Here is a 22,890-nt window from a genome sequence, read left to right on the forward strand (position 1 = left end):
GAACAGCTCGGTCGTTAGATGAAGCAATCACCCAAAAGACAATCTTCCAGCACTTGTAATTACATCATCTCCAGCAACTGAAGATGGGTTCTTTTCCAGACCTGAACCTTTGTAATGCCGCCTAATGTGGGGCTTAAATGAAACGATTTATTTTCGTAGGGGACTCCTCTGGTTGTATAGAAGTCTATGCTTCATGTGTTAAAGCTGCATTCTCTCCTGACCACCAGGGGGCGACTCCTCTGGTTGTATAGAAGTATAGATCTGACGACATTGCAGGTTGTGTTGTGTAAACTTAAAGCTGCTGTAAGAGCAGCTCACAGCTTCAGGAGGAAGACATCGTGAAGCTCCTCATCATTATAAGCTCATCAGATGAAAAGGCACCTATCGACCTGCTGTGTGTGTGTGTGTGTGTGTGTGTGTGTGTGTGTGTGTGTGTGTGTGTGTGTGTATATACTGTATATATATATATATATTACACAATTTGCTTTTCCTCACCGCATGAGCTGAGCCGCCTGCTGCTTCTCACGTTGTCCGAGGCTAATGAGCTCCTCCGGCTCATGAAACAGGTGGAAACGTCATTTTTTTTTAAATGAGCTCGACTCCAAGACGCCTGCATGTTGAGCTCTGGGAAATAAAGTCATTTAAAATCACAACTGAGCAAACCGCTGCTGTTTTTTAATCATAGGATTATGGCATTTAGGACTTTTTTTTCCACACCACTACTGTTCAAATGGAAAAATATATATTACACTCTAAAAGATTAACTGAAACAAAGTTGGAAGCAGGAATTCCATCACTCACACAAAACTTGCTTTCAGCACACACACACACACACACACACACACACACACACACACACACACACACACACACATACTGACACAAAAGACGTGGTTAGCCTAGCTTAGCATAACGACTGGAAGCAGGGGGAAACAGCTAGCATGGCTCAGCGACAGTGTTTCTTTGCAGCAAACATGTTGCTTTTCATTTCTATTGAATCATAAAAACTTGCATTTCAAATGTGTTTTAAGCAGAATGTGGAATAAATCCAGTCATGACACTTTTAAACATCATCACCTCTTGCTCATGCCATGCCAGCTACGTTGTTTGGCTTTGCATTTTCAAAATAAAAGCACACAGCATTAGTAACATATTTCCAATACACCACAACCACAAACAATCTACTCCACAGGAACACGTGTAACCTTCTCAATGAAGTATGACGAGGTTGAAGTCATCCACAATCCTCCTCTGCACCTGTGCTAATTAGAGGAAATGTCTTAGAGAATCAATGTGCGAGGTTAATAATAAATACAGATCAGCTGTCATATCTTGCAACACTCGCTGTGCCGCTTCGCCGCATGGCGTTTTATTTGGCACGGCACATTTCTGAATTTCCTTCACATTTTATTTTTACACCTCACAACGTCGGCGTGAGGCAGCGTGCCGCAGCAGCACAATTACAACATTTAAACTGCACATTTAGCACCGCATGCCCAAGGCTTTGACATTTCAAGAAGTATTAAAGTAACTTGTCTTCAGTGTTTGGCCCTTTTTTTGTTGCTTTTATACCTCCAACCTTCTAGCTCAAAAACCTTGCTTATTTCTTTCTTCTTCTCTTCTTTCCTTTCCCAGATGATGTCTGACATCTTTATTCACAAAGAGCTGAGTACACACAAGGAAGTTCTTCTTCTTTTTCTCATATTCATGAAAGATATTTGTGGATTTTCATATCAAGGTGAACTTTAAAAGGCACGAGTGGAACTTGAATCTTCAAGTTAAGTTTTTGAATTCTCATTAAAGGGTTTGTTCATCCAAATCACGAGATATATATGTTCAACGTTTTGCAGCAATTTGCATATAAAAGGCCCACGATTTGTCATATGTCTCGACTGGATCACTGAGGGGTGAAAGTCAGGCTGCATTCACAGTCTTTCAGTTGAATCACTGCCAATGGAGGGTCAGAGAGAGAGGATCATAATCAGCATAATCCTATTCAAACTGTAATTAGCATGAAGAGGCCATCTTGTTACAAATGCACGATAACAATGACCCCAACCCAAGTGAAAGTTTTTTAGCTGTTTGAATATGTTTGAATATGTTTTGTGTGCTCAGCTCCATCAATGCGCTTGATATTATTCCAGTTTTACTCTTTCTGCCCCCGGACCAACGGGGCAGACAAGAAGTATGAATATTACATAGGATGCTGAGATCCGACCGATAACACAGTTGACCCGATTGATATGAATGTCACCGTCTGTCTCGCTGTTGGGATAATGAACACATCCTGTTGCAGACGGACACACCGTGCATTGCATTCTCAGAACAACCAGGAACTGTCTGTTCACATGAATATCCTACAGACTGAGAACCCACTTTGCACTGTCTGAGGAGGGTGGTGGTGGTGGAGGGGTGCGGGGGGGATAATCCTTATATCTCTACGAACAAACCCAGTTTTCAAAGGTCATGCCAACACTCACCAAACTGCAGTTAGGAGGCTGTTGTCACTCGGCCCGCAGTGAACTAAAGTCACCGTTGAGATTATGATGCTCGGCATTTGTTTATCCGTCGGACTTTTCTCATTACAGCTTGTCAGCGGCGGTGCTGGCTGCGGTGATTAACTGTCCTTCCTACATTTTTAATTTTTTTTTCATGCTTTCCAAGTGATCTATTGGGCGCCTGTCCCTGAGCGGATATACCTTCTTGTCGAACCGAATAAATCGCAACTGCCCTTCTGCCCCTCCGCTGACGGATATAAAGCACCAAGTAAAGCAGCTACAGCTCTTTCTCCTGTTGTGTGCGGAAACGAAATACAGAGAACTTGAACGTGCACCAGAAATAATGTTAACTTTTGCGTTTTTGATCAAAAGGGAAGCCAATGTGGAAGTAATTTGAAGTGCATTAAACCTTCATTCTCTGTACTGACCACAAGGGGGCTTCATGTGTCAAAGCAGCATTCTCTCCACCGACCACGAAGGAGCGACCCATCTGGTTGTATAGAGGTCTATGCTTTATGTGTTAAACCTGCATTCTCTCTACCGACCACCAGAGGGCGACTCCTCTGGTTGTATAGAAGTCTATGCTTCATGTGTTAAAGCTGCATTCTCTCTCCTGACCACCAGGGGGAGACTCGTCTAGTTGTATAGAAGTCTATTCTTCATGTGTTAAAGCTGCATTTTCTCTACCGACCAGCAGGGGGCGACTCCTCTGGTTGTATAGAAGTCTATATAAGTGACTCTACTTCTCTCTTGATGTATTCCCTCAGTAAACATTGTAAACATGAACTTATGTCTCAATCTCTAGTTTCAAGTCTTCTTAAATACAGCAGGATGTTCATTTAGTACATTATGGTCATTTGGAGTCACAATTTTGTCTTCCAACTTTTACTCTTGCACAGCGTGTTTTCAGCTCATTAAAGTTAATTGTGACATTTTGGTCGCCAAACTATGTCCGATTCAGAATTAATTGTTCTTATCTCCAGCCTCTCGTGTCACTTCTCGTTGCAAAAAGGTCAAGATGGCGATGGTCTGGATGTCAAACGCAAGGCTTCAAAACAACAAACCAGACAAAGAGGGAGCAGTTTAATGGACCCATTAACTGTACTTTTCCTAAAATAAATGTTCTGGTATCATGGTCATCTTTACAGGTGACATCATTTGTAGAACTGACAACGTTTTGAGAAAAAATAGGTCGCTTTGATGGTTGTTTTCTGACAGTAGATTGTTATTCCACATTGCAGTTAAACCCTGAATACTTATTACATCGTTATCTGCTGAGTTTACACCAGCAACCTTTCCCATCGCGCCTCCCCTCTGTACAATGAATCACGCTGAGACAGGTGTTTTGCATTCTACATTCTAAAACTGTCCGTGGCGCCGCTGTTGGCCACACGCCGTCCTCTGGATCTGCCTTTAGCGTCTCAGTTCGAGGCTTTGCAGCTTTGATTAGGATTACAGCTGCACCCCCCCGGCCCCTTTTCATCTCGCAACCTCATCAGGTTGTGCGGCCGACGGCGCTACCAACAACAAAGGAGCTCATCCATCATGTAGAAGGAGGACGGGGCGAGTCGGAGGAACGGGAGTCTATTTAAGTGGCAGATGTCGAGTGCGGAGCCAAGTAGCAACACAACACTTTCATGCTGCCGTTATCTTTTATTCAGCGATATTAACCACAGGCTCACTAAACAGAGCATAGAAACATCACAGGGATGATACTACATGTGGATAGGCTCTCCACGTTTATACACCCACACACACACACACACACACACACACACACACACACACACACACACACACACTGATATATAGCATTCTATCAACAGTTAATTAAATGTTAATGTGTATTCCAGTAATATTATACAATATTGTAATTTCCAGTTTCTGACTTCGTGAGCAATACAATGAATGCAAAAAAAATGCTCACTAATTCTTCTGATATACCGAATTAATTTAGCATGTTATCCACGTAATCATGAGCGATGAAAGGGCTAAGACTGCAGGGCGTGCCTGGGTTAAACCAACATTGATATTTTCAAGGAGACCCAGGAGGTCATCGTTCGGTCCCGTGTGAAACAAGAAGTCAATGGATATTTATTTGTCATGCTTCTTGCATACTTTAGTAACAGCACATCGAGTCTTTGAGTGAATAAAAAAGCCCTATACAAAATTAAAGTATTATATTATTATTATTATCTTATTCTAAAACTGACTAAGTAGTTTAGTTTCCTGAACCTAATAAAGTAGTTTAGTTTCCTGAACTTAAATAAGTAGTTTAGTTTCCTGAACCTAAGTAAGCAGTTCAGTTTACTGAACCTAACTAAGTAGTTTAGTTTTCTGAACCTAACAAAGTAGTTTAATTTTCTGAACTGAACTAAGTCGTTTAGTTTCCGAAAGCTAAATAAGTAGTCAAGTTTGCTGAACCTAACAAACTAGTTTAGTTTCCTGAACCTAACTAACTTGAAGGAGTTTATTTTGAAAATATTGTAAGCGTAAATGGACAGATGTGGCCTTCATAGGAAAATGTATGAAAATGTGTAACTATTTGAAGGTTATCATACAAATTGTTGTATGACGATTGTTGTGGTTAAAAAGATAGTTGCTTGCAGGCTAAAGTGTCCCAACCGCTTTTACTGCTACAAGTCCTGTGGTTTGAATCTGACTTGAGATCCCACAAAATACTCGATCAGATGGCACTTAGTGATTCCACAACGCACAGACCGAGGCCAGAGACTGGATGAAGGTTTTCTTTACTCCACGTCAACTTTATTTATAACACCAACAGGTTTACAAATAAAACTGGGTTGGCTCCGGATTCCCCTGACGGCAAGCGAGACCACTCCAACCATCAGAACCAACTAACTTGTAAACCCCAAACCATTTGGTAATATACATGATTTCATGAGCAAGCAAAGGTCCCACCTTTCTTCTCATATTACATAGTTCTCGTCATTTGTTATTGACCAAGTCCCCCAATCAGTTCTTAGACAATAGTGTCTACGTGCGATGTTATACTGGCCTGTGGCCCATACTCCGGTTTCCCGCTCAAAACCTCCCTTTGGGCCAGAACTGGGACGCGCCCCAGGTCACAGTGACTGCTTCGAAACACCTGAACTCTTCACCAGAGGAAGTGCGCAGCTTGTGATATGGCTCCATTCTGTTATTCTGACTGGACTTGACAACAACGTGTTCTTCCTTATGGAACGTTCCAAAGGGTCGTGGGCTTCACAAACTCTTAGAAAGGCCTGGCTTCTGCCAAAAATATGTACTGTGCACAGAGGAACTTTAGGAAACTGTGTGTATGCTTCTGTGTTGTTGTAGCTGTTGCTGGGACTACTCATTGGATTTGATATTAACTCATGTGGATAAAACATTCACTTATATGGATGTATATGGCCGTGACAACATGATTCTCTAAAACATTTTCCTTCAACACGATACTTTGCTGTATGAGAACATGTTTTTGTTGTACATGGGGAGTATTGACGAATGATTACGATGATTAAGTCAAAACAAAGTAAATATTAAGTATTGAGTCACAAACAAGACTGCGGGGTTGTGCTAAGGTCATCGCTTCCAAATGATGCAACAATCTACGAGAGATTTAATAATACACCTGCTCCAACACAAAAGGTATGATTTGAGTAATGACTCGATAATTGTAGAAGCTATCACTTTCATATTGTAGAAGCTATCACTTTCATATTGTTGAAGCTATCACTTTCATATTGTAGTAGCTATCACTTTTATATAGTAGTAACTATCACGTTCATATTGTAGAAGCTATCACTTTAATATTGTAGTAGCTATCACTTTCATATTGTAGAAGCTATCACTTTCATATTGTAGTAGCTACCACTTTCATATTGTAGAAGCTATCAATTTCATATTATAGAATATATGACTTCCATATTGTAGTAGCTATCACTTTCATATTGTAGAAGCTATCACCTTCATATTGTAGGAGCTATCGCTTTTATATTGTAGTAGCTATCACTTTCATATTGTAGAAGCTATCACTTCATTGTTATCAATAATGTTTCACCATGATAAAAACTGCCATAATATTTTCAGGATAATTTGAAATCCGCCACTTTATTATCATCCAGAAAATCTTTAATTTTTGTATTTGGTCTCTTCATACGTTATTATTGTTCACAGGTAAATAGAATAAAAATGCAATTCACAATTCCTCAAACATTTCAACTTAGACAGCGAAATACTTTGCCCTGATTTGTCTGCAGCTTATATAGCAAGCCAGACTGTAACAATCTCAAAGTCCACGGGTTAGTGTCTTGCTGTCACCTTGAATCAACCTGTATCCTCACTGAAGCTTTGTTTCAATAAATTCTTGCAACATGCAAACTGTTACACCAATAAAGACACAATGAAGACATCATCTTTTTTTCTACAGTTGTAGAAATGTGTTTGTTGTTTCAACCATGCAGTTTGAAAAAAGAAACATTTTGGATGCGTGAGAGCGTCCTCTTCTTTCCGACCGGAGGACTGAACATGATGTCCTTGTTGATTTGCTTGTTTGTCAACATGAGTCTCGATACAGTTTGTTTGTTGCTGCATCAGATTGGATAATGGAAGGCAGAAACGTGTGACTTTGAGTTATAAGAGTCAATTTCAACAGAACTGAATGAGAGAATTTTGAACCCCAACGACAGTGCTGCGGCTTGTTTATGATTAAATCCAACTGCAGATGTAAAAAAATTAACACAACCAGAATTTCACTCACGAGATGGCCATAACCCTCTGTGTGAAAGGTGTCATCAGTAAATCTACCAGCAAGTCAATTTCTTAGGCTACAGCCTGAGATTCTAGCTTCTAGCTTCTTCTTCTCCTTTTTTTTTGTTGACAGGAATGATGGCTGAATCCAGATGAATTAAAACCTCTTTGTTTCTGATTCTGGTGCTTCAGTTTACAGGTAAGGAGACATATAATGTGTTTATGACTACAGAAACATTAAAGAAGCTTCTTTATTCATATCAACAATGTTACTTTATGACCTAACCTTCATTTAAAGGAGACAGACAAGTAGTCTGTTTGTTTCCCATTCAGGTGAATCGTGAGCTTAGTGAACTCTTAGAAACCAACAATGAGGAACATTCGCACACTGTTGTTGTGTCTAATAAAGAGGTATTGATCCATCTGAATTCAGACATTGTTCCTCTCTGTCTCTCATCTCTCTGCTTCTTCTACTGGTCTCTGAAGTATCTGGAATCAACACCAGAGACAGTTTAATACTTTTGGGGTTCAAACTGTGAAAACTCAAAGTCACACGTTTCTGCCTTCAATGATCCAATCTGATGTAGCAACATACAAACTGTGTTGAGACTCACGTTGACCTACAAGCAAACCAACGAGGACATCATGTTCAGTCTTACGGTCGGAAAGAAGAGGACGCTCCCACGCATTCAAAATGTTTCTTTTTTCAAACTGCATGATTGAAACAATGGAAACTTTTCTACAACTGTAGAAAAAAAGATGATGTCCTCATTGTGTCTTTATTGGTGTAACAGTTTGCATGTTGCAAGAATTTATTGAAACAAAGCTTCAGTGAGGATAGCAGGTTGATTCAAGGTGACAGCAAGACACTAACCCCTGGACTTTGAGATTGTTACAGTCAGGCTTGCTATATAAGCTGCAGACCCTCACCAGCTGAGCACAAGTGCAAGTGGACTCACAGATACACTCGCAGATCTACTCGCAAACTCAGGTAAGATGATGAAGAGTTGCATTGAAGGAGCAGCTGAGCTTTTTATTAGAAGTACTTTTTGACGACACTGCTTTGCTAACCATATAATCTTGTTGTTAGCAGAGCTGAGAGCCATGACGGTCCTTGCTGTGCTTGTCCTTGTTGTTTTCAGTAGTGAGTATATGATAACAAATTACCATTATTCATTTTTGGAGCATGAAAAAGTATTTATTTTAAAGAACTGCATGCCTTGCTCCAACTATGTAATAGTATAATGACCTACCATTTCAAATCAGGCTGAAATATGTTGAGCTGTTCTTCAAACTGTTTGTGTGTCTATTCAACAGGCTGGCAAGCCAACGTTTTGGATGCTAAGCCGCCCAACAATCCAAAGGCCATAGACCATGAGGCCCTCAAAGCCGAATTGAAGAAGGTGGATGAGGAGCTCAACGCCGAGATGGGGCCGCCTTTGTATTCATGGTCCGACTACGTGGACATGTTTAGCAGGTTCAAAAAGAAAGTGGCGCTGCTTAAACAGAGGCTGGGCACCAAGAGTGCCCGCGAGCGACAGCGTGCCTGACAGCGTGCCATTGAGCGCTAAGAGGCCCGGGAGCTACAGAGTTTACGAGAGCGACAGGGTGCCCGGGAGCCACAGGGTGCCCGCGAGCGACAGGGTACCCAATAAATACAATGTTAAGATCCACAAAAACTGCTTCATGTTTTAATAATGTGAAAACAAAAAATCATTAGTATTTTGAGTTGAAATTGTCTTTAACTATATATATATTCAAATGATTAAAAGAAAAGATGAATTGGAGTGTTGGTCTGCGAACAGACACTGTGTTCTCTTTCTATACTATGAAAATAAATGCACAACATAAACTTCTGAGTCTGTTTTTTTTTTTTTTTTAAAAAGTCCTGGGGAAGTTTTAAAGAGTGTTGGTGAGGTCTGATGATGCCAAATGTTTCATGAAATGAACAAAAACATGTGAAAAACAGCAAATACATTGTGGTTAAATGGGTAACAAACACTAGAAAACTTGGTTACTCGTGGACATGAATAAATGGTTCAAACCTTTTAAATCAGCCTTAAAAGAAGTATATTTTCTTCAATGTTTCATACATAAAGACGAAAACTAAATTTTTGATATCTTTGATAAGAATTAGTGCTACCTGGTGTACACATAGAGCCCCTACATCAAATATATCTAAAATATTCATGACAGAAAAAAGCAGTGGCTGGCTGTCTGGGAGTGATATGCTGGTTGTGTTACTTTTTTACATCTGCAGTCTGCGTGTTGAGTGGGTCGGTCTTACAGTAACTCTTGGGACACTTTTTCCCCCAGTCCATCCATGATGTGGACTAAACAACACTGAAGGCCGGTCTGACAGTAACTCCTGGGACAAATGCGCACACAGATTCACAAATGCGCACAAAGAATTACAAATGCGCATAAAGATTTACAGATGCACACAGAACAATTCACAAATATATTTGATTGACATATACATTCAAATGATTTTATATATGAAAAAAAAATCACAAATATATTTCTAAATTTGTATGTTTTTATTTGTGGATCGCACTGCATTTGTGGCTCCACATTTACAAGTTGCTTTTTTGAGACTTTAGAGACTCCCCTGCCGTGGCTCGAGTAGCAAATGTCTTTTTTCAAACTGGATATACCCGTAGCCAATCAGATGTCGCCCTCATTTTCAACCAATCACATGAGTGCAGCCCCCCCCCTCTGTCCTACCCGTGAGGGGGGCGGCAGCGACAAAGCATTGCGAATATTTGCTTTTTCGCCTGAGTTGAAATATTGGAATATTTCAAAAATATTTTAAAATATTTCAATATTTCAAAATATTTCAATATTTTAATATTATTTTAATATTCAAAAAAATATTTTTATAGTTTAAAATATTTCAATACATAAAATAATTAAATATTTCAAAAATATTTTAATATTTTGAAAAAGTTTATTATTTTTGAAATAATTCAATATGTTGAAATATTTCAATATTTTTTAAACATTTCAATATTTTGAAAGTTTCGTTTACATTTTGTTCTACTGTGTCATTTGCAAGTGTCTGCATCATTTCAAGTGTTGATTGAAAAAAATGAAAAAAAATGTTATTTCAATATTTTAAGTGTTTTCAAACGAGGCCTTCAGTGTTGTTTAGTCCACATCAGGGATGGACTGGGGGGGAAAAGTGTCCCAGGAGTTACTGTAAGACCGACCCACTCAACACGCAGACTGCAGATGTAAAAAAGTAACACAACCAGCATATCACTCCCAGACAGCCAGCCACTTCTTTTTTCTGTCATGAATACTTAAGATATATTTGATGTAGGGGCTCTATGTGTACACCAGGTGGCACTAATTCTTATCAAATTGAAAAAAATGTTAGTTTTCATGTTTATGTATGAAACGATGAAGAAAATATACTTCTTTTGAAGCTGATTTAAAAGGTTTGAACCATTTATTCATGTCCACGAGTAACCAAGTTTTCTAGTGTTTGTTACCCATTTAACCACAATGTATTTGCTGTTTTTCACATGTTTTTGTTCATTTCATGAAACATTTGGCATCATCAGACCTCACCAACACTCTTTAAAACTTCCCCAGGACTTTTTAAAAAAACAACAGACTCAGAAGTTTATGTTGTGCATTTATTTTCATAGTATAGAAAGAGAACACAGTGTCTGCTCGCAGACCAACACTCCAATTCATCTTTTCTTTTAATCATTTGAATATACATAGTTTAAGACAATTTCAACTCAAAATACTAATGATTTTTTGTTTTCACATTATTAAAACATGAAGTACTTTTTGTGGATCTTAAGATTGTGTTCATTGGATTCAGTTTTTTCCTGTTTACAACTCCAGATCGTCCATATACTGCTCCAAGTTGGCCATGAGCTCCTCCTGCATCAGGTACCACCTAAGTCGCCCGCAAGACGTGTTTAAAAAAAAAGAAGAAAATTAGAAGATAATAAATAATAATAATAATAATAAATAAATAAATAAAAATGTTATCAACCACCATGGTCGCGTTAAAACTCTGCTCTGTATCGCAAGCAGCAGAGTTCAGCCCCCAACACGAGCGCGCACAGAGCACACACACGGACACGGCGCGCACACAGGTGAGCACACGCACACACACACACACACACACACACACACACACACACACACACAGGCGCGCACACAGTGGACAGAGAGAGAGAGCAGCGAAAAATATGTTGCGTGCTGGGATTTGCTGCGTTAAGCTAACACTATTTTAAGCTAACACTATTTTAAGCTAACACTATTTTAAGCTAACATTATTTTAAGCTAACAGCTATCAGTTTTAAAGCCTAACAGTTTATGTACATGCGGTCAAGACAAACAGCCTGGATCTCCATAAACAACTTTTATGACTATATCGAGAGTCTCTGGGCGCGAGAGGAAATGCTGATTTTAAAAGTTTACCGTACGTCGTTAACAGGCTGCTGCGCATGCGCGACTCAATTCAGTTCAAGTTTATTTGCTCAAGAGGGACAATGTACATTAATGAACACTTCAAATTAAAATGTAAATGCACCCAATTCCAGCCGCAAGGCTGATTTCCATCGCCCGTCCCCCTGCCAGAATGTACAGGCTGAGTGTCCTAAAGGAAAAGGTCAGGCAATAAACTACAGTCCATAGCTGACAATACATAACAGTTCGCCAACACATCAACAATGGATAAATAAAGAGTTGCATGTATATATATATATATATATATATATATATATATATATATATATATATATATATATATATATATATACAGACACATACGCATGTATACACACACATATATGCATATATATACACACACACACATATATATATATATATATATATATACATATACATATTCATACATATATACATACACATACATACATACATACATACATACATACATACATACATACATACATACATACATACATACATACATACATACATACATACATACATACATACATACATACACCACACATACATATAAAAGAAACAGGAGACAATAATCACAGTGTAGGGAAGACACCTCACACTGCACACACATACATTTTACACAAGGGCATCAATCAGTTTGCACATTCATGGTCTCACTCTCTCATGAAGCATCAACATCACTCATCAAAACATCACACATCCAAGTCAGCGCCAAAACTATAAAACTATCGATGTTCACAAGTTTGTCTGGATAACAGCCAAGACTCGCCGATTCATGGCATTTTGCCAAAAGCCGATCTTTATGAGATCTCTGTGAGGTCTTTCTGCTGTTGCGTCTCTCATCAGAAAACAGAGCTCAGCTCATTAAGCATGAATTGAGAGTAGGTATCAAATCTACAACCCCGTTTATAAAAGATGTGTAGAGGAAAGCAGCTCAGTAAGCCACTGATGCAACCTGATGCTCACACATCTGCACTTATTCTGTTTTGCAAAAAAAAATAGCTTATTGTTTTCCACAATGAGCTATTTAGTAGTAACTAAATATCAGTAATTTTTTTGCACAGATATAACTTTATTTAAATTTTTGTGATAAACCTTTTTTTTTCCAACCATCATTGTTGTGTAAATTGTTCATAATTATTGTGAGGAATATTTAACATTGATATGTGATCAGACAGTTCACATATAGTATAATAAAAAGGGGATCTGCGCAACTTTGTTGTTCAGGAAGTTTGTGTCAAACAAGTAGCCCTTCGGATTTTTTTGTACCTCAAAATAGACCCCTGGTCTACGGACTTTGGGTCGGTGCCCAGCTCCACTCCCTCTTGGATCTTGGCCTTCAGGTCATCGTAGTCGGGCCATGCATCCGTATACTGGTCCATGACGGTTATGAGCTCCTCACCTTCCTGCATCAAGGTGGCTTTGAGGGCATCATGGTCTCCGGACTTTAGGTCGGTGCCCAACTCCTGTTCAAGCAGCTTCAATTCCTTTTGGATCTCGGTATACATTTCTTTGTAGTTGGGCCATGCATCCATATGCTCCTCCAAGTCGGCATTGAGCTTAGCATCCAAAACATTGGCTTGCCAGCCTGTTGAATAGACACACAAACAGTTTGAAGAAGACCTCAACATATTTCAGCCTGATTTGAAATGGTAGGTCATTATACTATTACATAGTTGGAGCAAGGCATGCAGTTCTTTAAAATAAATACTTTTTCATGCTCCAAAAATGAATAATGGTAATTTGTTATCATATACTCACTACTGAAAACAACAAGGACGAGCACAGCAAGGACCGTCATGGCTCTCAGCTCTGATAACAACAAGATTATATGGTTAGCAAAGCAGTGTCGTCAAAAAGTACTTCTAATAAAAAGCTCAGCTGCTCCTTCAATGCAACTCTTCATCATCTTACCTGAGTTTGCGAGTAGATCTGCGAGTGTATCTGTGAGTCCACTTGCACTTGTGCTCAGCTGGTGAGGGTCTGCAGCTTATATAGCAAGCCTGACTGTAACAATCTCAAAGTCCAGGGGTTAGTGTCTTGCTGTCACCTTGAATCAACCTGCTATCCTCACTGAAGCTTTGTTTCAATAAATTCTTGCAACATGCAAACTGTTACACCAATAAAGACACAATGAGGACATCATCTTTTTTTCTACAGTTGTAGAAAAGTTTCCGTTGTTTCAATCATGCAGTTTGAAAAAAGAAATATTTTGAATGCGTGGGAGCGTCCTCTTCTTTCCGACCGTAGGACTGAACATGATGTCCTCGTTGGTTTGCTTGTAGGTCAACATGAGTCTCAACACAGTTTGTGTGTTGCTACATCAGATTGGATCATTGAAGGCAGAAACGTGTGACTTTGAGTTTTCACAGTTTGAACCCCAAAAGTGTTAAATTGTCTCTGGTGTTGATTCCAGATACTTCAGAGACCAGTAGAAGAAGCAGAGAGATGAGAGACAGAGAGGAACAATGTCTGAATTCAGATGGATCAATACCTCTTTATTAGACACAACAACAGTGTGCAAATGTTCCTCATTGTTGGTTTCTAAGAGTTCACTAAGCTCACTATTCACCTGAATGGGAAACAAACAGACTTCTTGTCTGTCTCCTTTAAATGAAGGTTCGGTCATAAAGTAACATTGTTGATATTAATAAATAAGCTTCTTTAATGTCTCCGTAGTCATAAACACATTATATGTCTCCTTCTTTAATAAGCTGTTTTCAAACGAGGCCTTCAGTGTTGTTTAGTCCACATCATGGATGGACTGGGGGAAAAAGTGTCCCAGGAGTTACTGTAAGACCGACCCACTCAACACGCAGACTGCAGATGTAAAAAAGTAACACAACCAGCATATCACTCCCAGACAGCCAGCCACTTCTTTTTTCTGTCATGAATACTTAAGATATATTTGATGTAGGGGCTCTATGTGTACACCAGGTGGCACTATCAAATTCTTATCAAATTGAAAAAAATGTTAGTTTTCATCTTTATGTATGAAACGATGAAGAAAATATACTTCTTTTAAAGCAGATTTAAAAGGTTTGAACCATTTATTCATGTCCACGAGTAACCAAGTTTTCTAGTGTTTGTTACCCATTTAACCACAATGTATTTGCTGTTTTTCACGTTTTTGTTCATTTCATGAAACATTTGGCATCATCAGACCTCACCAACACTCTTTAAAACTTCCCCAGGACTTTTTAAAAAAACAACAGACTCACAAGTTTATGTTGTGCATTTATTTTCATAGTATAGAAAGAGAACACAGTGTCTGTTCGCAGACCAACACTCCAATTCATCTTTTCTTTTAATCATTTGAATATACATAGTTTAAGACAATTTCAACTCAAAATACTAATGATTTTTTGTTTTCACATTATTAAAACATGAAGCACTTTTTGTGGATCTTAAGATTGTGTTCATTGGATTCAGTTTTTTCCTGTTTACAACTCCAGATCGTCCATATACTGCTCCAAGTTGGCTATGAGCTCCTCCTGCATCAGGTACCACCTAAGTCGCCCGCAAGACGTGTTTAAAAAAAAAAAGAAAATTAGTCATAATAAATAAATAAATAAATAAAAATGTTATCAACCACAATGGTCGCGTTAAAACTCTGCTCTGTATCGCAAGCAGCAGAGTTCAGCCCCCAACACGAGCGCGCACAGAGCACACACACGGACACGGCGCGCACACAGGTGAGCACACGCACACACACACACACACACACACACACACACACACACACACACACACACACAGGCGTGCACACAGTGGACAGAGAGAGAGAGCAGCGAAAAATATGTTGCGTGCTGGGATTTGCTGCGTTAAGCTAACACTATTTTAAGCTAACACTATTTTAAGCTATCAGCTATCAGTTTTAAAGCCTAACAGTTCATGTACATGCGGTCAAGACAAACAGCCTGGAGCTCCATAAACAACTTTTATGACTATATCGAGAGTCTCTGTCTCAGTTTGAAGAACAGCTCAACATATTTCAGCCTGATTTGAAATGGTAGGTCATTATACTATTACATAGTTGGAGCAAGGCATGCAGTTCTTTAAAATAAATACTTTTTCATGCTCCAAAAATGAATAATGGTAATTTGTTATCATATACTCACTACTGAAAACAACAAGGACGAGCACAGCAAGGACCGTCATGGCTCTCAGCTCTGATAACAACAAGATTATATGGTTAGCAAAGCAGTGTCGTCAAAAAGTACTTCTAATAAAAAGCTCAACTGCTCCTTCAATGCAACTCTTCATCATCTTACCTGAATTTGCGAGTAGATCTGCGAGTGTATCTGTGAGTCCACTTGCACTTGTGCTCAGCTGGTGAGGGTCTGCAGCTTATATAGCTTCCAAATGATGCAACAATCTACGAGAGATTTAATAACACACCTGCTCCAACACAAAAGGTATGATTTGAGTAATGACTCGATAATTGTAGAAGCTATCACTTTCATATTGTTGAAGCTATCACTTTCATATTGTAGTAGCTATCACTTTTATATAGTAGTAACTATCACGTTCATATTGTAGAAGCTATCACTTTAATATTGTAGTAACTATGACTTTCATAATGTAGAAGCTATCACTTTAATATTGTAGTAGCTATCACTTTCATATTGTAGAAGCTATCACTTTCATATTGTAGTAGCTACCACTTTCATATTGTAGAAGCTATCAATTTCATATTATAGAATAGATCACTTCCATATTGTAGTAGCTATCACTTTCATATTGTAGAAGCTATCACCTTCATATTGTAGGAGCTATCGCTTTTATATTGTAGTAGCTATCACTTTCATATTGTAGAAGCTATCACTTCATTGTTATCAATAAAGTTTCACCATGATAAAAACTGCCATAATATTTTCAGGATAATTTGAAATCCGCCACTTTATTATCATCCAGAAAATCTTTAATTTTTGTATTTTGTCTCTTCATACGTTATTATTGTTCACAGGTAAATAGAATAAAAATGCAATTCACAATTCCTCAAACATTTCAACTTAGACAGCGAAATACTTTGCCCTGATTTGTCTGCAGCTTATATAGCAAGCCAGACTGTAACAATCTCAAAGTCCAGGGGTTAGTGTCTTGCTGTCACCTTGAATCAACCTGCTATCCTCACTGAAGCTTTGTTTCAATGAATTCTTGCAACATGCAAACTGTTACACCAATAAAGACACAATGAGGACATCATCTTTTTTTCTACAGTTGGAGAAAAGTTTCTATTGTTTCAATCATGCAGTTTGAAAAAAGAAATATTTTGAATGCGTGGGAGCGTCCTCTTCTTTCCGACCGTAGGACTGAACATGATGTCCTCGTTGGTTTGCTTGTAGGTCAACGTGAGTCTTAACACAGTTTGTGTGTTGCTACATCAGATTGGATCATTGAAGGCAGAAACGTGTGACTTTGAGTTATCACTCAGTGCGTTTACATGATGGTATTAATTCGAATCTTGCTTTAGTCGGACTATGCTCTCTTTCGGGGCAACTGCTGTTATCCGAATATACATGGCAGTGAATAAATCGAATCATTGGCTGAATGCATGTCATATCCCATACGATAGGTGGCGCTGTTTTCATTACATGTAGTGGTGATACAGCCATCTCCGCTTGACCTCTTCACTCTTCATAATGGAGAGAACCCCGCTGGCTTCGGTGGTTGCGGGGACCTAGCGGAGAGCAAACGGGGAACTAGCAGCAGCGCTAGCTGGCGACATCAGGGAGCTAGCAGAGACACAGTAATTCGAATCCATGTAACCGCACTGACAGTTTGAACCCCAAAAGTGTTAAACTGTCTCTGGTGTTGATTCCAGATACTTCAGAGACCAGTAGAAGAAGCAGAGAGATGAGAGACAGAGAGGAACAATGTCTGAATTCAGATGGATCAATACCTCTTTATTAGACACAACAACAGTGTGCGAATGTTCCTCATTGTTGGTTTCTAAGAGTTCACTAAACTCACGATTCACCTCAATGGGAAACAAACAGACTACTTGTCTGTCTCCTTTAAATGAAGGTTATGTCATAAAGTAACATTGTTGATATGAATAAAGAAGCTTCTTTAATGTCTCTGTAGTCATAAACACATTATATGTCTCCTTACCTGTAAACTGAAGCACCAGAATCAGAAACAAAGAGTTTTTAATTCATCTGGATTCAGCCATCGTTCCTCTCAACAAAAAAAGGAGAAGAAGAAGCTAGAAGCTAGAATCTCAGGCTGCAGCCTAAGAAACGGACTTGCTGGTAGATTTACTGATGACACCTTTCACACAGAGGGTTATGGCCATCTCGTGAGTGAAATGCTGGTTGTGTTATTTTTTTTTACATCTGCAGTTGGATTTAATTTTAAACAAGCCGCAAAAAAAAACCTTTTATACATTTCTGTGCCTATTTTTCACATAAATCTGTGCTTGTTGTGAAAAGAGTTTCATTATTCTGAACATTTAACTCTCGTAAACTTCCTTCATTTGTCTTTCAGCTGAACTTTTCACAGCTGATCTTTATGGGTTTAGAACAGTCTCAATATATTTACAAATGCACACAAAGATTCACAAATGTGTATGTAGAAAGATTCACAAATGCACACACAAAGATTCACAAATGTCTTTTTTCAAACTGGATATACCCGTAGCCAATCAGATGTCGCCCTCATTTTCAACCAATCACATGAGTGCAGCTCCCCCTCCCCTACCCGCGAGGGGGGCGGCAGCGTACAGCTTTAATTTAACATCGGTATCCAAAATAGACACGTTTTGTAAAGAAGTGAAAGTATCTCAAATCCTTATGAAATTGGAAATGAATCATGTATAAAGACCAACAAAACAATAAGTAACAGCACTTATTGAAAAAGAAGAGGAGGTATTCAGATAAATTGACTGACAGCTTGGAGGGAAGCAAGGGGAATTTAAATAGATGCAACTTGAAATGCAAAACAATAGATGGCACCAAAAAGGACAATTCGACTGCAGCCAACGTCTAACAGTGCAGGTCACAGTAAACGGTATTTGCAGAACGACACTGCGAGTGTGCTCGTGTCATTGGTGCTGGGAGGTAAACTAAGGAAGTAACACAAACTTTTTACAGAGTATTTTTATATTTAGGTGTCGGTGGCATTTTTTAAAGGGTGTTGATATTATATAGTTCTGTAGAGGCAGGACATTAAACTAGCATGAAGACACTGCTGCTACATGAGCAATCACAAAACACAGTGTAGAATACAACTGTCTTTATTTGCAGATTATATAGTGATCAGATGTTATGAAGAGAAGACAGTTACTGACTCCAATGAGGCTGAAAACACATAGAAACACACACACATCCTCACTAATATGAGAATGCTGAATGAAAGAGGATTGAAATGAGTTCTTCTGCTCACAGAGACGTGAAGCTGAGCTCAAGCTGCTGTAGCTTTAAGAAATAAAACAGTAAATGTTAAGATCAGCTGGAAGACAAATGAAGGAAGTTCACAAGAGTTAAATGTTCAGAATAATGAAACTCTTCACAACAAGCACAGATTTATGTGAAAAATATTCACAGAAATGTATAAAAGCTGATTATATTTTGCTGGTTTCCAATCCGTCAGCGCTCATGTGAGACGTGACGAGCAGATCGGTGAGTCTGACGGAGGCAGACGAGCTGGTCAAACTCCATCAGGAGCTCCGATGTTGTCATAGTCCACTGTTTCATCTCCTGCATCGTAACGCACCTGTGAGGAACAACACAATCAGAGCATCGCTTCCTGAAGATGAGGATGTGATGAAGAGCAAGAAGCAGCTGCAGGAATAAACATTTCATTATTAGCTTGTTCAAAACTCACAGCCATTTCATCCGTCTGAGTTTTCTTCTCTGAAGAGACAAAAGAAAGAGTGGACTTTAGTTTCAGTAAAAATCCTCTTTCATGAGCTTCAACATGTGGATGTTCTTCACCTTTAATTCTTGCCCACATGTTGACGGCCACAAGGATTATGATGAGTGCTGCTAATCCAACAGACACAAAGATGAACCACCAGCCTGCAACGAGGAGGAAACATTAAGAAGTATTTCATTACAGCTTTTAGACTTAAAACAAACTTTATTAGTATTTAATTACATATTAATTGTGATATGTTCCTTTACATCAGCATGAACATTTAAAGTTTTATTTTTTTTCCCTGAAATACATGTCATTTAAATGTGTTAAATTTGAAGAGATAAAAGATTTTAGATAAAGACAAACTAAAGGATGAGTCACTACATTGTAGTTCTGGTGAATCTTCACTGAGGTCGTCGCAGCTTCACCTGCTTTTGTGTCTTCTTCAGCTGTTTTATGTGTTGGTCGGGGTGTTGTTGTTGTTGGTGTTGTTGTTAGTCGTGGTGTTGTTGTTGTGTCTTCACCTGAACAGATGAACACAACTCAACAAACTAAAAAAATTCCAATAGATGAAAAAAAGTGAATAACTTTAAAATCTTCTCACCTGTTTTATCAACTGAGGCAGAAATTGTGAAAGGAAACTTCTGCACTTTGTCCAGTGGAGTCACTTCACACATCAATGAATTAAACCTCAATGTGTGAAACTTCAGAGAGGCGGAGCAGTAAGACGGTGATGTCATTAAGTCTTTGTTGTCTTTGTCCACTTCTTGACCCTCAAGCAGCCACTTCACTCTGTGTTTACATCCTTCATATGTCGACACAGAGCAGTTCACCGTCACCTCACCAGCGTCCTCGTGTTCAGTCACTGGTGAAGATGGAGACATTGAGAGAGGAAGAAGAGGAACTTCATCATCATCATCATCATTATAATGTTTCAGTATATTGTTCTGACCAGACAGTTTGAGAACATGATGATGTGAATACTCACTGGTGACAACAGACAGATCAACCTGAGCAGATAATACGTAATCTGATATAATCTGGCTGCAGTCATAACGACCAGCATCTTCATCTGTGACATTCTTTACAACCAGAGAACATGCCTCTGAAAGACTCAGTCTGTCTGATTTATCTTTGGCTCCATCATCAATCTGCCCAGCCATAAAAAGTGGTACTCCCGTGCCTCTTAAATCACTGAAGTTCCACCAAATAGAGTCACAGTTTCGAATATAACTCTCAGTGTCACAAGGCAAAGTGACTTCATCTCCATCTCTGACAGTGAAGGAGGGGTTATCTTGTCCTGTTGCTGCTGCAGAAGGTAGAGAAAGAAGAAGAGTGAAGAGAAATAAAAACAATTTGGGTTAGGTCATAAAGTGACAATATTAATAATAATACATTAGCTTCTTTAATAAAAACCATGGCAGCCATATATGGGTACTTTTGTATTTTTTGCAAATACAACATATTGCGGTCACAAGATAATATATTGATGTTGTACATCAAATTAAACACCAAAGCCTTTGCTATAAGAATCAGTAAGCCATTAAAAAAAAAATCAAACAGAAAGATAATCATGAAAGTATTAAAAACAGATTCCACACATGCCTTCCAAATCCTTCGACACCAAAGAACCAGCGAGATATGAGCCAAAGAGCACCGAAACATGAATCGCTTTATTGCTTTACAATGAACAAATACTGCTTACTTTTGTTTGTTTTTACAGTTTGATAAAAAAAAAATCTGTGCATCCAGTTAATTTGTGTGCTTGTTTTATTTTAAAGGGAAAAAATAGGTTGTTTTTTGATTAAAAAATAAATAAATCTTCATAATTCATTAAAAAAAATCATAAGTCATTAAAAAAAGATGTATATGGATGTATTGATTACCATAAGTAATATAAAAGTGAAATATATAGTTTGGTACATGTTACAATTCAAATGGCCCAAATGTGAGTCCTCGCCTGACTTTTTTCTACTAAATCCTCTCTAACTTTGTTCTGCTTCACTTTATCAAAGTAAAACAACACAAAAAATATGTTAAAACGTTGAGGTAGGATTTAAGAGAAGTTTAAAACTCACGAACGCATCATTTCAAGGTGAAAATCATGCTAAAAGTGTTTTTTTTCTAGGCGGACCTGAAAACTTTCCATTGCACACTGTGTTCCATCTTCATTTCCTCTTAACCAGGAACACATAGACTGATATTTACACATCTGAGCAAAATTTAACTTTATACTTGTTCATTAACTCCAAGATTATTCAAATAGCTCTCGTGGTTGCAGAGACACAGCCATTTTAGTTTGTATGTCATTTTCAAGCAGAAGCCTAAAAAGAGGGTTGGGGCTGAATTGGTTAATGTCTCTGTCGTCATAAACACATTAGATGTCTCCTTACCTGTAAACTGAAGCACCAGAATCACAAACAAAGAGGTTTTGAATCTTGATTCAGCCATCGTTCCTCTCCGTCTCTCCTCTCTCTGCTTCTTCTTATCTCTGAACTTGTTTCCGTCTTCAACGCGAATATTGAATCTACTTCCTCTAATTAGTTAAGGGACACTTTCCCCTCCCTCTTGTTGCTTTTTTGATGCTCGTGTGGCCTTGACGAGAAGTGTGTTGGTGGGAATGTGGGCAACAACAGCAGCAACAGATCTCTGGAGGTTTGACCCTCTGATGAGAAGCACATAACCACCATGAGCGCATGAGGACAGTTACTCCTCATGTGAGTCCAGCGTTTTCCTACAAAGGTCCAGCAACACGTGTCTTTAGGCTCGTTGAGATGAGCCAGTCCTGCACACAATCGATTACCGGTGATCGGCATGCAATGCATGCTGGGTAGATTTGTGTCCAAGTTGCTCTGACGTCAATAATGGCCTCTCGAGAACGAGGCGGCCGCAGTAGCTCTCCACGCACTGCCTGACCAATGCATGATGGGTAAACGCAGATCAGAGAGCTTATTGGTTCTTAGCTTTGACAACACACTTAGTCTCATGTTTAAAAGGTGCAATCGGAGAGTATTCTTTTAATTTATTGCTGTTTCTCAACTCTCTGATTCTTCTACTGGTCTCTGAACTTATTTCCGTCTTCAAGACAAACGTTGAATTTACTTCCTCTAATTAGTAAAGTGACACTTCCCCCTTCTTGTTGCTTTTTTATGCTCGTATGGCCGATATGAGCAGGTGTGAAGTTGAACAGCACTGTAAAAACGGGCAGTCTTTCGTGCTCATGTTGACAAAATGCTCTTATTTAACATCGGTATCCAAAAAAGACAAGTTGTGTGTAGCTCAAATCCTTATTAAATTGGAAGTGAATCATGTATAAAGGCCAACAAAAAGGGAA

General features: G+C 38.8%; 1 long non-coding RNA gene across 1 annotated transcript; it reads left to right on the forward strand.

Moving 5' to 3' along the window:
* Positions 1-8,129: 8,129 nt before the first annotated feature.
* Positions 8,130-9,084, forward strand: LOC137786062 (uncharacterized). Its single transcript, XR_011077547.1, has 3 exons — positions 8,130-8,223; positions 8,326-8,376; positions 8,550-9,084. It is a non-coding gene; the product is annotated as an uncharacterized lncRNA (long non-coding RNA).
* Positions 9,085-22,890: the final 13,806 nt, after the last annotated feature.

The sequence above is a fragment of the Clinocottus analis genome, unplaced genomic scaffold, assembly GCF_023055335.1.
Source record: "Clinocottus analis isolate CAN_PGR_092001 unplaced genomic scaffold, fCliAna1.0.p SCAF_15, whole genome shotgun sequence".
NCBI classification, from domain to species: Eukaryota; Metazoa; Chordata; class Actinopteri; order Perciformes; family Cottidae; genus Clinocottus; species Clinocottus analis.